This window comes from Mycteria americana, chromosome 2 (genome assembly GCF_035582795.1).
Source record: "Mycteria americana isolate JAX WOST 10 ecotype Jacksonville Zoo and Gardens chromosome 2, USCA_MyAme_1.0, whole genome shotgun sequence".
Classification (NCBI taxonomy): domain Eukaryota; kingdom Metazoa; phylum Chordata; class Aves; order Ciconiiformes; family Ciconiidae; genus Mycteria; species Mycteria americana.
In genome coordinates, this window is record NC_134366.1 from 50,432,434 (window position 1) to 50,448,504 (window position 16,071).

Below are 16,071 nucleotides of genomic sequence, written 5' to 3' on the forward strand. Positions count from 1 at the left end.
CTTCTTTCAGTGCAAAGAAGTCCTTCAGAAGACAGCGGCTCATTGCTATCCCCCCTCAGCATGGTGACTCCTCCACCCATTTGCACTGTAATTGCACGTGCCCCTGTCCGAGCACTCGTGCACGGCTGTGGGTGCCTGTGGTTTCAGACGCAGCACAGATGGCAACGCTGCTGTTACGAACCCAAAGTGTGAAACTTTTGACTTCATGAGCGTTTCAGACCTGGTGCTGGCTCCCTGGCTAGTGGCTGGAGGAGTTCTTCACAGCCCCGTCCTTGGCACAATGAACAAACAGTGAAAACCAACCCAAAATTCCACTTGAGGGTCTTTTAAAATATTCTTTGTATTTAATGCTTGCTTTCCTAGTCATCTGTAAAATGCCTTGCCACAAAATGGCTTTAGATGAACAATAGTAATTTTCTGAAATAGAGGGTCTCTCAAATCCCCTTCATTTGTGTTTGTTGCTGTTGTGATTCTTCACCTGCTGGCCTTTATCTAGCAAAGCAAGGTGAGTTCAAAGACAACTCTGGAGGTCTGTAACGATTTTAATGATGAGGTGAAGTTGGAAGGTCTTGTGTATTATGAACTTAATGGGGCATTCTTCTCATTTACGCTGACATCCTTTACATGGAGTTGTGAAAAGGAAAAGGTATGGACAAGTGATCACAAGCGACTGATTTATTAAGAAATAACTGCCCCTTAGCTGTAAGTGAAGTCCTAGTGAGGTACAAAAATACTTAATAAGCCCATATAATCCTACTAGAGTTACAATGGGCTTAAGTCCCCATTGTCTTCTCCCACTTGCTTTTCTTTGCTACATGAAGCTATCAGATAAAGAACAATGACAAGAATCAATAAGAGAGCTGTGTGGATAACTGAGATTTTGATTTTTCCTGGCTATGCTGAAAAATCATGAGAGAAATTCATTTGCAGTTGACTTGCAATGAATTCTTTCCAACATTTTTGGCAATCACTTTAAGTTAACTAGCATTTTCTTCAGCCTCAGATTAAATATTTTTTCTCTGACTTCAGCATCTACAAGTTTTTTAATTAAAAAATAAATTGAAAGAAATATCAGAAGTGACAGAAGTTAGTGGAACAGAATGGCACTAATTTTTTTTAATACCAGAATGAAAGGTTTAGATTGTTTTTACTGGATTTTGTTTGCAGCAGCACAAATAATCCACTGAAATTTTCAAACCATTTTATTGTCACCACATCACATATTTTCTCTGAGGAAAAAATATTGCTGGGAAGGGATTTGCCAGGGCTCTACTTGGTAGCCGCATTCCCAGTGTTGATGCTGAAGCTGTTTATTCCAGGCACTTCATGCTCCTGTAGAAAACCCAGAGTGATATGCATGAGACTGTTACAGGCACACAGCAGGGAACTTTATTATGGAGCATTCTGGGGAGGTATGGCTCTTTCTTCTGGAGATTTGGGGTAATTCTGTAGAGATAAAACTAATGCCTGAAGGACCAAAAAAATTAATTTCTTTTGATGAACTTCTTCTGTTTTTAAGATTAAAGTGTCACACAACTTCCATGGCAAATATTTTCTGCAACGATTCTGAAGAGGTAAACATTTTCAAGGTAAGTGTGTAAATCCATCCATGCCTGCTTTCCCAGAGGCCAGGATAGACTATTTTAAGATTGCACTAGAAGACAGACAATACATTGGGGTTGGTCAGGAAGCAGAGTCAAACCAAGAGCTCAAGTCAGCATTGCCAGCCAAAAATAAGTAGCTGAGTAACTACAAGTTATAGAGGAAATACTCAGTTTAATACATTCATTTCGTTCCAGGAAGTGATGTCAAGCTATTGTCAATGGGAAGTGGTGAAACCCAATGGGTAGTGCAACGGCGGGGAAGTCTGTAAGTGTTTGCAAGACCCCCCCAGTGCCTTCTGGATGAACTTCGCCTCTCACCTCCCCTCTGCTTCCACCCTCCCCTATTTATTCCCACAACACCCTGTCAGGTGGGGACCTGAGATGCTGAGAAGCAAAATGACTCTGTGAAGGTCATACAGAAAACCAGGAATACAGCTGTCCCCTGGGCTTTCTCGTCACAGGCTGTTGTGCAAACAGGAGACCTGTGCTTTTCAGCAAGATTTTTGGATCTGCCACACTGAATGAATAAGATTATTTTGGACTGCCTGCTTATTTGTCCTATCTACAAAGGAATAGGGGAAAAAAAGCTTGCCTTTTTCTTTTCAGAAGGCAAATCCTGCACTGAGAGCCACCAGGTCTTCATTTATGTGTTCCCACTTGTAGTAGGAAGGCTGCCCATTATTTTGGTAAAGCAAACATCAAGTTCAGGAAAGGCAGGCAGGCCTTTTGAACCCTTGAAATTGAAGGGTTGGTGCCTGAACAGCTGTTTGATAACATTAATGCACCATGACTGCAATAGGTCGTCAGAAGCCCAGCCACATAGGCTGGAAAGTACACAGCGCCGATTAAGCTAAAAATGGCTGAAACAAGAGTTACCAAGGGAAAAGAGGGAGGCAATGGGAGAATGGGGCTGCTTCTGTAGGGAAAACCCCAGCAGCTCTCCTGGAGTAAGAGCTGAGCCAATCCAGGGCTAAGCAGACACCCGTGCAAGGAGAGTGATAAAATGGCTAAACCAAAAGTTTTTCACTTGTTTTCACAAAAAAGGGCAGATTTGCAAGAAATGTTGAGTCTGTCTCCTCATGGACACCAGACTCCAGACAGACAGACATGTATTTCTGAAGCTGGGGAAGAAGCAGAGCCCTGCGACAAAGTGATGGCAGTGCCATGGAGATAATATTCTCCTTCCCCATGGCCATATTTTTAGACCCGTTACTGGGCAAGGAAGCCTGCCAGCCAGGCGTGCGCTGAAATTCACTGTAACTTTGTTCACAGTGGGACGCGCACTCACACTGACCATCAGCCAGTGGATCCACCTCTTGGTGCGCCTGAAACAGAGCTTTTCATGTTCAAAGGGGACAGGAGGTTTGAAGATTTGGAGGCTGGCGCAGGGTATGAAGGTGCCTGCCTCTGATCTTCATATGCCTCAGTTCTTCCAGGAAAACCCAAGCTAATTGCTGTTTTAAAAGGCTATTTAATTTTAAAACCTTCCCTCCCCTCCCCATTACTAAGCTGGCATGGCTTTCATCATGGAAAAGGTATGTGCCACGCGAAGAGAAAGTAAGGAAACGTGAGGAGGGCTCTTGCAGGTACTAAAAATAGTGTGTGTGGGGACAGCCAAGGAAGTCACTTCACAGGAGATAGGGATTGAGTGGCTTCCACTCTATGGGGCTTTGCTGAACCCAACTAATTAATGTTTGTAAAGCACTTTGAAGATGAAAAGCACCAATTTATCGCTAATTTTAATTATTTGCATCATGTTACTTAAGTTTTTCACTAGCTACCTTCAAACACCACTGAACTCTCCCCTCTAAGTGGCAAGCAAGCCGAAGAGTGCGAGGCAGAGTTTCAGAAGTTGGTGTGAGGACTCTGGGACCGGAGCAAAGCCACAGCACAACATTGCACTGACGCCTCTTAGTCTGCGGCTGGAGGGTGGGCTCAACATACACACCCTGACTTTGACTTTACTGGACCTGGGGTTTCCAGAGGCACTTAAAGAAGGGTTCCTTCTGAGTTCCTAATGAATTCCAGCCCCCTTTAAATTTACAGTGTATAATTAGGGCTCTTTTACGCTGGCAATTAAAAGGAAACCAATTTTGGATAGGATCGCGTTTACACTGCACAAGCATGTTTCTAACACATGCGATTAGCACCAGTGATAGAACACGAACTTTTGCTGCTAATGGTGTGCATGCTAATTGGCAATCCTGTTAGCTAACACATCTTAAAAACATGAATGCCAACTCAGATATAGATGTACCAGCAGGAGGAAATGTAAGGAAAGTAATCACTTAAACAGCAACCTCCACTCTTTGGAAGGCTTTAAGGCTTTAAAGGCTTTAAACAGATAGGACTAAATTCATTGGGGCAGCTCGTCAGGTAAGATAAATCAATGTGATGCCATAGACTACAAACTTTATTTGGAAATGGACCAATATTGTTTACATTGGTGTAGCCAATATTCTCTCTTTTTTTGGATGGAGTAGTTAAAAGATCCCTCATCACATTATTACACCTGTCTTTGCAAGTGAGGCATTTTACTTCGTCAAATAGCATCCCTAGGGGACATTTAATTCTGAATGATTTTCTCATTAAAAAGTATGGTTCTTCTCATGAGAAACAGAGTGTCCTAGTAAAATAGGACATGACAGGGCCAGAGATTTATGGGTTCACCACAAGGATTGAAATCTTGATTACTGAATAGAAGTGTCTGCAGAATTAATGGTAACTTTGGGTTCTCCACTCATCTCAGTGGGATGCTGCTCATCATTTTCTGATGATTAAAAAGGAAAGTGTTCCTTAGCATTTGTAAACTCTAATCAGAAACACAACATTAGCTCCAAGGATGAAAGAGCTTCATCAGACAGAGATAACTCAGGTTTTTGCCCAAATCAAACTTGGAATTTGTTCAGGAAACTCAGTTTGCTGCATCTTCTCTGTACCTCCTGATTTAGCTGCAGACTAGAAAACTGAAACATGGAGGGCATCTCTAAATCTAACATTTTCTCAGCGATCTCCTGAGAGACTTTGCGAGATTTCCAAGCTAGCATTCAGCTCAGCAAGATTTGCACACACACAGTACGGAAGCTCTGGCAATTTTGGGCACCTTCTCCTGTCATTTGTAATAGGCAGGGTCCAAGAGTGTTTGCCGTGGAAGGGGCCGGAGGGTTAAAAGCTGCTTGTACCCACAGCACTCACCTCTGAGTGGCTGCCCACCAGTAATTGGCAGTCAAATCTGACCCTTTGCTTTTAGGAAGAGATTTAAAGGACCTGGCAGGGAAGGCTCCCTGTGACAAAGAAGTAAATTTGTGTACAGGAGTGAATATTCTTACTTTTCTTTCTTTAAGGAAGACCTTATTCTGCAACACCACAGAGTATGTTCTTAGTTAGCAAACCAAGACTGTACCTTTTTTTTAACACATACAGAAGGGAACTAGGGTCCACTCTAGCAGTGGTGCACTTCTGTGATGGGCAATGAATCCATACATGTACTTTTTTTTTTCCTTTTTATCTGCAGTGCAGATTTCCATTACATATTCTGCACTTGTTTCACACACACAATTCCTGCAGAAATCAATGGAAGTCCTATGTGCAGAAAAAGGCACAGAAAGTGCAACAGAGATTTGCACCACGGATTAAGAGATTCTCAGTGCTGATCAAAGAAGAATTTTGTCCGAGGTTTGTAAAGCACTTTTGAATCCTTCTTGATGAAAGGCTCTATAAAAATGTAAAGCTGCTGTTGTTGTTAATGTTCCCTTGGTACATAACAGGAGAAAAGATGCTGAAATTAAAGTCACATATATTAATATTGATTAAGAAATAAGCAAATTCTTCTAGAATTTGATCTGCCTTTCATTATGTGCACTTGATCTTCCATTTTCAAACAGGGCATAGTTATGTCCTGGAAAATCACAGCCTTGAACTCCACCAAACCACAACTACAGATTATATGTTATTATATATAATTTTGGAAATCTGTCTGGAATACACCATAAAGCAAGAATAAAGAAAAACTGTAAGGACATTTGTATTTGTCAGTGTCTCCCCAGACAGAGCCCTGAGGATATGATATTCTTAGAATAAAGCTTTCATTTCACAGCGCATCAGTGGGAAAATTAACAAGCTCTCCTCGTACTGTTCCATAATTCATTTTCTTTGTTTTAGATATTGAGCTGAACTGGTACAGTAACTTAAATAGATAGGGGAGATTTTAAAAACAGATTTGGATTCTGGCTGGTTTGGGTTGTTTAGTTTTGTTGTGCTTTTTTCCTCCCTTATCCTGCAACTTCCTAGTATCTAAATAAGAAGTTGCCTCAATTTATTTTAGCACTTGTCTTTTAAATGGAAAGTGCCAAATACTATTATAATGATTTAAAATACATCAGAGCAAGCTCACTTCAGTAAGTGCAAGGGACGTAAACTGCATCTCCTACAGCACCAGGAGCGACGTTCGCTCCATGGAGGAAGGAGTCTGCTCGTCTCCAGCAGTGACAATCGGAGACCAAGATACCAGAAAGCTCGGAGAGAAGTTGCTTGGGTCGAGATCAGCTACCACCTGTGCTCCAACTGAACCTCAATTAACAACAGGCAATTGCCTTAACATGACAACACTTTTTGCTGTTGTTTTCTGGAAATAAGAAGTTACATTTTTGCACGAAATAACGCAAATGCAAAAGTAATACTCTTGACTCTGGTTTCTATCAAGAAGTTCCCTCTGTCCTTAAAAGTCCTGGGATTCCAGAAACAGAAAAAGGAGGCCATAGCAAAGCTAACTTTTCTCACTGAGAAAACTCCTGCTTGAACAGCAAAAACATCAAAACTTTGAGAAAAATGTCATCCGTCTCCTCCAGTTCTGCCCATTCAGGTGCTGGGCAAAAAGCAGAAAACTCCAGCAGAACACTACAGTTTGCATGTGTAAATATGTGTGTATAACAGTGGGACAGAGTGGTGAAGGTGCTGTGGTTCCTGAAGCCCAACAGCCAGCTCTGACACTGCTTCAGTAATGTCACTCCTTACAAGCCCCCCTGCCTGCACAGGAGCAGAGACCAGCACGTGGCTTCTCTCAAATATCCTCAGCAAAGTGCTTGCCCACTTGCCAATGAAAACTCTTCTTGTCTGTTTAGGAAAAGATTGCCTACATCCTTCCCCCTCAATAAAAAATTAAATTCTGAGGGAAAAACGTGGTATGCCTGCTACAAAGTAGTTTACTGGGGACTTGGCTTGCTTCCACCTGACCATCTCCTTTGGCTATGCATGTACAATGTTTAAGAAAATTGAATCCCCCAAAAGTACCATTCTGTCCATCTCAGCCACGGACAGCAACACAGAGCCAGAAGGAGGACACAGTTTGAGATGCTACCTGTCATAAATAATGAGAGTCCCAAATGGAAATACCACTTCATACTTTTAAATGGTCTGGCAGCTGAGGGGAGTCCGTTGATCTAGATGTCTTCATCACCCTGACGCAAAATATTGCTAGCAGCAGTGAGGGCTGGGGCCAAATGTACTGACAAAATTAAATACATTCTTTGGGCATCTGTAGCAGGAAAGCCATCCCTGTTCCCCACAGATAACCTCAAAGACTTCCTTGCCGCATCCACTTTTCCATCTGTTTGCAGTCGGTAGTACCTCCCAGTGTTAGGTCGCTGGGTTTATAAGATGGAAATCTGAAACTGGATGAAGCCAGTGTCACTGTGATGTGGGAAAATGCGTTCAGCTGGCAGATTTCAATAAGAAGTGATGCTATCTGGTCCAGAGATATCTCTTTCCATATGCCCATCTACACGGTGGCTGACGCACTGTGGCATTATTGCAACACAAATAATAGTGAGGGCAGCGCATACTGAAAATGTATTCTTCCCTAGAATAAGCTTCCTCCTTATCGCTGCCAGTAATAGCACTGTATTATTCTGGCTTTTGAAAGAGATGAGCCTGTTTTTGCAAAAGAGCAAGTGCCCTCAGTTCCCGTTGACTTCTGGCGTCAGCTAGTATTGTTCAATGCTCTGTAGGAATGAAGCTCTGTGGGAGCGCTACTAAGGGAGGATGAGGATGCTCTGACGACATCAACCTTCTTAGATGTATGGCTACGATACTGCTTGTCCAGAGGGTCACTACCACAATTGTGACTCCAGTTCGTGATGGGGTCTGCTGTGAGGTGGAAGATCTGGTTCTTCCCCATCCTATCTACAACTAATAAGGATGCCTGCATCAGCCTATAGTGGACGTTTCTTGCTCTGTAGCAGAGTACAGCAGGAGAGACAATATCCTCTACAGTTCAGTACCTATGCTTATACAGCTGTGCGTACTGTAAATACTTGTATAAATGTCTTGGAACCCTAAAAAATTACTAAAAACAATGGGCTCCAAAAGTTTAAGAAAGACGAAGAAAAAATACTGTACTGCAATTTTCTAGTTCAATGAATCTGCTTTGTGCTACAGTCACAACTAGCCTTGAACCAGCCCCAGCATTTCCTTTGATGTGTATAAAATGTATTTTTAATTTCATTAGGCTGCTGCTCACTCTCATTTGAAAGGGTATTTGAAAGGCTAACTGGGAATGGCTAGGTTGCCTTCTCTGCACTTTTCATTCTTTGCCTACCTCTGTCATATCGCCTCTTATTTTTCTCTTGTGTAAAATACAGTCTGAACCTTCTGAATCCTTCCTCACAGAGACCTTTCCATGTCTCTGAACATTATCATCACCTTCTAGACCTCCCTCTGGCTGCTATTACTTTTTTTACAGTGCAGGAATGAGTGTAGCCAGACCTGAACAAGGGTATTGAAGCTAGGCATGTCCGTGCATTTACAAATGCCATTATAGTGTTTCTGATGACAAAATATTTATTGCAACATCTACTATGTGGACCTGCTACAAAGCCACTTTTCTGCCTGTACTGGGAAAGCTTCATGCTCTACCAGCAACCTTATTTATACAGGGGCTATCAGGGCTGCCAGCTATTTCTGAGCAGAAGAGATGACAGCAGCGCAAGGCATCCGTGAGCTGCTTGCTGGGATCTTCCCTGTTAGTGAGTGGATCTTGCTCGGTGCTGGCTTCTCACTCAGAGCTTTGTGTTCCCTCCACCAGATGGACGTTGGCAGATGGCAACACCATTTTGCTGTTTAATTATTTAAAATGCTGCATGCAAATCAACCTTTGGCATTCAACTATAGAACAGGGTGTTTGTGGTCCACATCCCATCTTTGACACGCTGTTTCATACTTCCTTCTTTATAATGCTGTAGAGATGATTCTGGTTTGTGGTACTTACACATGTACCCTGTTCTTTCGGTGAGTCTCCCATGCAGGGGGTTGTACACTCGCTGTTGTGCACTGGGACTACCTGACAGACAGTATCTAGCTATAAACCAAAGGGACAGTACACAACCTTCACTCATGTGAATAGTCCCTTTGACTTCAACCACCAAGGGGCAGAAAGCTGTCTTTTCAAGGAAACCAGGAAACTATTTTTAGTAATAGCGGTTATTAAAAATGGTTGACGTTTGAAGCTGTTGGAAGAGTTGGAAATGACGCCTGTCCCTGACTGAGGACTGAAGTTTGTCCATCCTGGTTCTCAGGACCAGCTTCAGTAGGACCAGAGAGACAAGTCCGGGCTGTAACAGAGTACCAATCTCTAGCATGAGGGAAGGAGTTTGTCATCGATACTGGTGGTGACATGCTTTGGTTTCCTCAGTGCATTGAATCAAGTTATTATTTTTACAAACCTTTTGGAAGAGTTTCCCTCTTTTTCGTCTAGTCACCACCTACTGGCTTTAAGGTTTTGCCAGTTAAAAAGTTATTATAAGCCATTTGTCTGCTTGGGTTGAGGTTTTTGTGAGACTGCAGAATGTAACATGACAACAGAGCCTATAAAACATCAGTTCCCAAACTGTTCCGCCATTCATGACAGTCCACGCAGGGTCATGATCCAACCTCTTTTTTGAGGTCCTCCATAAAATAGAACATTACCCCCAAAATCTCTGTTTCTTTCTCATCCCTCATGTCCTGTGTGACTGTGCCAAGACTTCTTGGTATCTGATTGCATGTGCATCTGTTTGTACGTCATCAAAAAAGGCACCTGTACTTGCAAGTGTCCAGGTACAAACCTTGTCAGCGTGGCAGAGCTGACAGAAGTTGACTCAGCCAGTTGAAGACTCTTTTGCAAGCTCTGTCAGTGCTCATATCAGCGCAGCCTTTAAGAAAAATCAGAGGATGTGCGATTTCACAAATGCATATTTTAATCCATGGGATTCATTGCCACAGGATTCTCTGGAGGCAGAAAGTATGAAGGTCAGACAACTTCACTGGAGGAAGCCAACTGTAAAGCCAGTTGTTAAAGCCTGGCAGTCCGAATCAAACCTTGATCTTACATAGCCCCTAAACTGCCAACTGCAGGATGCTGCTCAGGCGTGTCCCCCATTTCTTATGCCGTTGGCCATGCGATGAGCTGCTCCCAGCAGCTGGGTCTCGGCACACGGGTTTGTGCAGAGGTGGCTCTGCATGGAAGGGCTCAGATCCACAGGGCGAAGGACCAGGTCTCCTCAGGGTCTTTGGGTTCAGGGAAGGATAAGCGATTGGGCAAATGGGAGGGGAGAACCATTTCAGAGCACTGTCCCCTGCTAATCAGCCAACTGTCCAGTGAAGAGTAAGGAGTGAGGAGATGACTACGTGCTACTGTGAGGGATTAGAGTTGTGAAAGGAGCCACACAAAAAAGCTTTTACAACAAACAAGCCACAAGTTAAACAGCAGAACCCAAGTTAACTCGAAGATTAGTTTAAAAGGAAAAGCAGCAACAACAAACACATTAATACAACTTAGTGAGATAATAGCTACCCCAAGCTGCACTGATTGGAAACAATTGGCAGAGCCTGGGATATAAGGAATCACTTCCTGCAGCAATTTCCTTTTATTAAAAAAGCATTTAAGCATTTATAAGCTTTTCATTTCTCAAGGATCTTATTTTTAACTCTGTACTCTCCTCAAAGGGACTGTTCAGTCTGGCTGAATGCATGGCCAGGGCAGGAGGAATTTGATCAGAATACAGATGTTTGCCATCCCAGCATCACTGCAGAGGCTATCACCCAGAAGATCTTACTGCAATTTTCTTGAAACTAGAAAATTCGTACAGCCATTTGACAAACCACCTGGCTTTCCAACCTAGGCACAGTGAGAGCAATTCAAATGCTTAGGTATGAAAGTGCAGTCCATCACAAATGCAGCTACATGAACATAAAACCCTTGTTTCCAACATGATTGGAAATGGTTAAATCTCCAAGATCCATAGAAATCCAAAACATCACTGAAATAAAAGTTAAAACTGCCTTAAATGAAGGCCTAGTATTCCTTCCCTGTTGGTGCTGTCACTAGTGATTGTGAGTTGGCTTTTTTGTTGTTTGTTTGTTTCATAGTACACTGGTCCAACAAAGGGATTTTAAAAAGGTTTTGTTTCTGAAATACCTGAAATGAATTTTTAGTTCTATTTTGATTTCTCATATGGGAAAACAGAAAAAATGTGATTTGGGTCAAAATTTGGGTCAAATGTTTAACTCAACTAAAAATAAAACATTTTCATGGTAGCAACAGCAGGCTACATTTATTTTGATTTAAGTAGCCTTCTAACCTAAGCATGAGCTTGAAACAAAAAAAATTGAAATATCCCGTTTTGCCAATATGGAGGAAAAGACTAAAGTTTTTCTGGTTTTCTCCCTTTTTGCCAAGAGGCAGGAACTGACACTCTGACACATGACGCAGCTGCACAAACATTTTTGCCCAAGCTTTGGGTTTTTGTTGTCCTTGAATAAGGTGAAGAGAAATGTTTGCCCAGCTCTGACCTCGAGACTTCGGCAGAGAACTGGGACCCGTCCTCCCTCTTTCCTGCACTCATCATCTCCTGTGGGTTCTTGGGTTCTCTCTCCAAAAAACAAGCCTTTGGAGAGCAACAGCTGCACAGGACGAGGCGTGCAATCCTCTGCAAAAGGGACTGCTTTCTTCCTCCCCACTTGCCCCAGACTGCCAGCTGGGTCCTGCCTGAGGGCAGAGGCTTGGGCAGGGAAAGGGCAGAAAGAAAGGGCTTCCAGGACAAGGTGGTAGCACTCAGAGGTGATGGAGGAGCATCCTATGGAGTACCCGTATAACCCAGTGGTCCTGCACCTACCATAGCATCATCACACCCCCTCTGCCTCTTTGGGGATGTGGCTATGGAGGGTTTCCACTGACCATGCGCCGGTGGGGAGCGAATGCGATCAACCAGCAGGACCTTCCGCTGCCACGGCTGGGGCTCTGCTCCACCTGCGTCCATCTGTGTCCTCCTCCGTGGAGGTCCCAGACCTCCTGCCTTGTTCTCTCTGGGCAGGAACCGGAGGGCAAAGCATGACTTAGGTAGGAGAGACCCAGCGATAAGCACCGAGTCATTCCCTGACTATGCTATAAAGCATCACGGGAAGTGTAGCCCTGCTGTGAGACTGGAGAGAGAAATCAGAGACCACAAGGCACACAAACACAGCTCCTGGATAGCACTGGAACAGCATTGCCAGTTCACTCTTTTAGGGTGCCTGTTTTTCCCAAGAAAAGCTAAATTTTTTCTGGTCAAAGATGACCTTTCCTTTGCGTAAAATTTTGTCATAACTTAGAAAAAAAGTTGATTTGGTATCTTAAAAAAAAAAAAAAAGTTGATTTGATATCTATTAGGACAGACAAATTTAGCTAGCCTACTTTAGCTCTAGCTGCCTCTTCTACCTCTCAGATCAGTGTCATTTAGAGGGGGAGTTTATACATGCAGTGAAGAAGGGAATGAAGAGTCTAGTAACCCGTTTATTTTAATGGCAACTGCATGACACTGTTCCCATCTTTGCAGTCGTAACTGGTCTGCTTTTCCAATGTGTGTGCCCAATTATAACTTGCAAGAAGCCATGTATCTCATAAAGAATTTAGTTAATTTTCTGTATTTTCCAAAGTCCCGTAAATGAACAATGCACTTTTTACAGGTCTTTCATCAAGGAGTTAATAACCAGATGAAGGTTCTCTTTTCATCAGTTCCTAAGTGATGCTCCATTTGATTGAAGAAGATCAAAAATGATGATCAGAAAATAAAAAGGAAGTTTTAAAGGCAGCCTTTGTACAACACTTTAACTGTCTCATTCCTGTTATTTCAGAAGTATCACTGGGTTTCTTTCAGGTTTGGAGAAAAAAAGTATAAAATTCTTGTGAATTGCCAGTACTTGCCTTCCTCTTATTTTAATTTTAGAAACCCTTGTGTTAATGGTGGGCAATATACCTCTGCCAGATAGTGCCACGGTCCTAAGTGAAAGCAACACCAACCGTAACAAAACTATTAGATTCTGATATTGTCTATTACAGTATATGTGGTCCTAATCTTGCATCCTACCCCATGCCAGCCTGCACGGTGCCGTCCCACAGTGACCCTGTCCCATCTCACTGGCACCCAACCAGCTACCCCATACCTAGGGGCTGGGGTGGAGGTACCCTTAGGGGCTCTGCAGGCCCGTGGAGGTGGGGGGAGAGGACAGCCCACGTGCAGGAGATCTTTTATCTTTAGTGTAGGAGAAGAAGAAGAGGCTGTTTTGCCTCACTGCCCCTACCATGGGATGAAATCTATAGTCTCAGGTCCTCCTCTGTCATTTCAACACGTTGGCTGAAAGGTTCAGGGAGGGCAGAGACCCTTTTCCCAGCCCTTCAAACCCCAGTAACCCTAACGAAAAGGTCCAACAGGACTGAGACCTCCTTGGTGTCATGATAGCATTTTGACATTGGTAGCACCAAAGCATCGAGCCAGGTTGCGTGGGGCTACACTGTTTTTATGTTCATTGCTTGTGGTGATCAGGGCATCTGTTGTCCTGCTGCATCTAGCTTTACCTGAAAATTTCCTCTTTTCTTTAATAGTCTCTTGACAGCCCTCTGCATAAATTTTCTTGCCCCAGCTTATTTCACCTTTTTCCATGTGCCGAGCCCTGATTTACTGCTTTTAATTAGGAATAGGCAAATTCTCTGTGAAGATGTGAGATGCTTCTTCCCTGAACCCAGCTCAAACATGTAACTGTGCTCTGCCAAGCTCTTCACAACGCAACTTCATCCTTCTTGTCCTTCCTGCCCCTGTCCCCTCCCTCCTGTGACCCAGCCACCTCGTGCATGCAATCCCCTCTCCCCTTTATCTGGCTAACCAGGGTTCACCCCCTTTCTGCTCTCCTCCCTCACTGCAGCATCCATAGAAAAAGTCTTCCTGTTACCTCCAAAAGAAGCTCCCTCTCTGAAATTTCCTGCAGTGGTTAAATGTTGGTCCCCTGTCCCTTGGCAGGGTTTTGCTTCGGAGTGGGTCATTAATGCATGGCTGTTAATAATGAGGGTGTGATGCAAGCTGCCATAGCTCATTGAGACGCTGCATGCTGTCATCCAAACGTCCAAATGATATTTTCTGTACTGACAGAGACATAGCCCTGCCGCTCTGCTGCAGAGAGGGAAACTGAGGCACAGCAGCACCAAAGACATGTCGCCGTCCTGAGCTATTCCATCCTGTGGTTTGAATCATTCCCCTGAAGCGAGCACTCACATTTAAGTGTGGTTTCAATCCAGGAGCAATTTGGGTTTCCAGTACTCAGTACTTCATAGCTTCTAATCATCCTGCATAGTGAAGCCTGCAGAGAATCAGAAAATGTTACATTTAATTTTGGACCAAGTTTAATGAAGCACTGGTCTTTAGGAGAAGCACTGTATTTTTGGGCAAGCTCAGAGCACTCAAAAAAGGGCACGTTTTATTGCAGGTGCTTTGCACAACCTTTGTGAGGATTAAATATGATGGAAATGGGATAGCTAAATATGGATTGATACTACCACACTTTTTACAAAATGCTTGATCCCACAGTTCTGAAGACCAGTTATCTTAAGATCTGATTCTTAAAATCAGTTATCTTTTCAGCAGGATGTATAAATAAATCAGCAGAAGAGCCAGTTAATGACTCACTGTTGTAAATTAAATGGAATTTGTTATGAATATGATTCACTGAAACTTTCCTAACAAATCAATTTGTTTCAATCATACTGTAATTCAATAATAATATTTAGCATTTATATGGTGCTTTCAATAGCTCGTGAAACTTTCCAAGCATTAATTGTCTGCATTTCACAATAATATTGTGAGCTGCTGAGTTGGGATGTCTCTCCCTTACAGGTTAGAATACTGACGCCCAAAGAGCTTAAGGAAACGTTTCACCCACCTGAAAGTGTTAGCATTTCTCTGTTTTACCTTTTTTGGTATCCGCCCTCAGACAGGGTGCACAGCGGTGACTCAGAGCTGTGAGCGTCTGTGGTGGTAGGGCAGTGCTGGAGAGGGTTTGGTCTGTCATGGTAGAGCCAGCAGTTAAAAATCACAGCCTGTTCCCAAGCTTGACATCCACTGTATTGAAGCTTTGCTCCCTACTCTGGTGCCTTCCCAATATGGTCCTTCTTTCTGCCTTTCCCCCATTCAAAGGCTGAGCTCCAGAAACCCCATATCCCCGAGTCTGCATCCAGGGACCATCCCCCTTCCTGCACCCCATGCGCAAGTCCTGCTCTGGCCCCAACCCCCATTTGCCGTTCTGGATCCTTCGCCCCAATTCCAGGATCAGTTCATATATTCCTTTGGCAGCTCACATCTGTCCAGCTGCTGTGAACTTCAGCTTGAGCTGCTCATAAAACGGATCCTACAGAAAAATGAAGCATTACAAACCACATAAAAGCAGTTAAGAATAAGGGCTTAGCTTTCAGGTAGTCTATGCCTAAAAGGTGGAGATGGATGTCGCATGGGATTTTCAAAAGCACAGAAACAGAATAGGTGCCAGATTGCTACTAACGTTAGCAGGACATAGTCTAATTAATTCAGCAATTTGAAAATCACACAAGGAAACATTGGCTTCTCTAGGACTTATAAAATTCTGCTTTAAGCAAGTTGACATAACCTTAAAGGGAGCTACTCTTGGATGTGGAGGCAGGATTAAGACACACTTTGTTTCACTCCCATCTTCCATGTTCATCTATGAGATGTTTTTTATGAGAGGAGCCTACCAGAGCGCTAGTTGCTTCCCTCTTTTTAAAGCTGCTTATGGATCTCTACATCCCGCAGTATCATATGAAGAAGAACATACGAAGTCGGGTGTATAGGCAACTGTAGGGATCTGTCATCTGGGTTTCGGTCTAGTACTGTGCAGCACTGTAAACCTAGAAGGTCTGTAATGCTCCAGCTACCGTATTCTGAATGTACCTGATCTCATCTGTTCTTTGAAATTAAGCAGGATGTGGTGTTTCACAAAACACACTATTATATTATAGAACTCAGGATGCTGCGGAGGCCAAAAGCAAAATCATGTCTGTAAGCAATTAATAAAACTGTGGAAGAAAGGGCCACCAAGAACCATTAAACACAATAATGTGGATATAGCCTGTAGCTCAGGGCCTCACTAAATGACAGAATTCCAGAAGCTGGAG